Source organism: Hipposideros armiger, unplaced genomic scaffold (genome assembly GCF_001890085.2).
Source record: "Hipposideros armiger isolate ML-2016 unplaced genomic scaffold, ASM189008v1 scaffold_61, whole genome shotgun sequence".
NCBI lineage: Eukaryota > Metazoa > Chordata > Mammalia > Chiroptera > Hipposideridae > Hipposideros > Hipposideros armiger.
The window spans coordinates 4,213,387-4,216,083 of NW_017731411.1; the positions used below are offsets into that span (position 1 = coordinate 4,213,387).

At 38.0% G+C, this 2,697-nt stretch overlaps 1 pseudogene; it reads right to left on the minus strand.

Annotated features, from left to right (window-relative positions):
• Positions 1 to 1,794: 1,794 nt before the first annotated feature.
• LOC109382183 (cell division control protein 42 homolog pseudogene) lies at positions 1,795 to 2,452 on the minus strand (annotated as a pseudogene).
• Between the last annotated feature and the right edge of the window lie 245 nt (positions 2,453 to 2,697).

The following is a 2,697-nucleotide window of genomic DNA, read 5'->3' on the forward strand; positions in this document are numbered from 1 at the left end:
AGTTTAATCTTCCATCTTCAACTTGTAAAATCTCTAAAACTCAACCAAATCGCTCAATTTTTCTTTTAGAATGAAGCTAGAACTGTCAGCTGTCTAATGACATACCAATAACATAGATGCGAATGACTCTAGTACTTCCAAAAATGAACTAGTGCCATCTGTTGCAAACATGCGTAATGACTTTTCCGACAACCCAATATATATAAAATAATTTATTTGGTATGTCTGATTTAACTAGTTGGCATGATTTTATTAATTTTTGTTCATTTTCACTCCATGGAGCTAAGACATCATTTGGACAAGTTTCAAAATTTGAAAAATGGAAAGATTTAAAAGTTTAGTATAATTTCCACTTCTGTCATTAAATAATAAGTTCATTTTCATATAATTAAACAACCTAAAAGCATATTTTAGAATTGATACTTTGTTTTATTTCTTTTTTTTTGAAGGGTTTTGTTTGTTTAATATATCTGAAAAGAATGCACATACAAAGAATTGAGACATGAGAAAACATTGGTTCAACACAATGAATCTACAAGAATTCTGATTTGGGCAATATGGAGAATAGCTAAACATTTTTAAAAATTGGAAACTGCAACCAAAATAAACTGATAAAATCCCAATTAACACTTCTGAAGGGTCTCCATAAGACTCATGATTTTTATTAAACTAGAGAGCCTCAATTAGCTGATCTAGGGTTCCTCATGCAAAACAGAAATCGGGATTCCTCTGACTGGTCCCTGTGTTGTTAAATGTTCTCCCCACACCCACCCCACCCTTAGCTTCTTAACAAAGCAGGTCTCCATCCTCATAACTTGAAAGTGGATGTGAATCATCCCACAGACATCTGTCTTCTAGCACCACCCCTCATATACACCAGGTCTCCAACTGTGTCCTAGGAACACCTTATTATACACTATAAAGTGGCACATCCATGCTAAGCATATGAGATGATGACCGATGGGGGAAAATGTTTTTTAATTATATACTCAATCCATTTGGGGTATTTCAAAAGGTGCAATACTTCCTTTATCAGTGAAAGAAGTTAGGAATTAACTTCAAAAACAAAATCAGCAAATGGCCAACAAAATTCCTTGAAAGTTGCAGTCACATATATAGTGCAACCTGGAAAAGAGGAGGGCAAGGCAGTTTCCACCCACTTTCATCAAATACTGGACCTGCTCAAGGGTGGAGAGAAAAGGCAACTTTCAAAAAGGAGTATGTTATTAAATGAGGCATTTCCTATATCCCTAAGAGCACCAGGGGGAACACATTTTCTAAACAAGATCTAGGAAGTGGAATGTGGAATCACTCCATCCTCCTCCCTTTAAGGGCTAATGGCTAATTAATTGTTTTTAATGACTAAATAAAAACAAACCACACACACACACATCTTGCCCTCAAAAACAAAAAACAAAAACCCCACAAAAACAAAACTAGATGTCCCAGATTACTCTCTGGAGTAAAACCCAGGAGCAGCTTTAAAAACCCGAATTAGCCTGTTATTAGAGTCATCAGAAGCATGTTTTGCTTTTAAATAAAAAAAATTTTTTTGTTGTTGTTTTGAAACAGCAAAACAAAAACTGGTACCAATCACTTTTCTGACACTATGCAAAGTTAACTAGTACCAAGCTGGGTAAAGGGCCTTGTCTCACACGAGTGCATGAGAATAGGGGCAGGGCATTTGTCATTACTGCAAAAATGAATTTTAATTTTTAATCTTTAGTTTGATTTAAACATGGCTTTTAGTATGATGCCAACGCCAGATGTGCAGAAAAGGCTCCGAAGAGATGTTCATAGCAGCACACATGTGCGGGTCGTATTGGGTCTGGAGGCGCCAGGGCAGCCAATATTGCTTTATCAAATACATCCTTTAGGGCTTTCTGTGTGAGTGCAGAACACTCCACACACCTGACAGCCTTCAGGTCATGGGCCAGCATTTTAGCAGTCTCCGGAGTGATAGGCTCCTGTTGGTTCTTGGCAAGTTTCTCAGTAGTAGAGGGGTCAGCTCTGAGATCAATTTGGGTCCCATCAAACAAGAAAGGAGTCTTTGGACATTGGTGAGTTATCTCAGGCACCCACTCTTCTTTCATATTGTCAAATGAGGATGGAGAAACCACTGAAAAAACAGACTAGAAATACATCTGTTTGTGGGTAACTCAGCGGTCATAATCTGTCATAATCCTCTTTCCCTGCAGTATCAGAATGTCCAAGAGTATATGGCTCCCCACCAATCATAACTGCCTGCATATTTGTCAGAAACAGTCGGCACATACTCAGATGGAAATCTGTTTGTTGTGTAGGGTATCAGGAAACATATTTTACTAACGGCACCATCACCCACGACACACTTAATTGTCTGCATTGCTGAAACAGTTTTCTATCCACTTTAAATATTTCAAATCCGATGATGACCTCAGCTTCTCTGCCAGGAGAAGTTGGCCTGTTTTATTTCTAATAGCATATCATATCTCTTTATTTTTTTTCTTTCTTCCACTCCCTTTTCAGTTGCCCTGACTTTATGTATTCAGTCACTTTTATTATTTCCTTCATTAACCCAGAAGTTCTCAAACTTTTTAGTCTCAAGACCCCTGACATATTTACTGTATTAAAAATAAAAACTGGGCCGGCTGAGTGGCGCGATGGTTAAGAACTGGCTTGGGACGCCAGAGGGCCCCGGTTTGGATCCCACATATG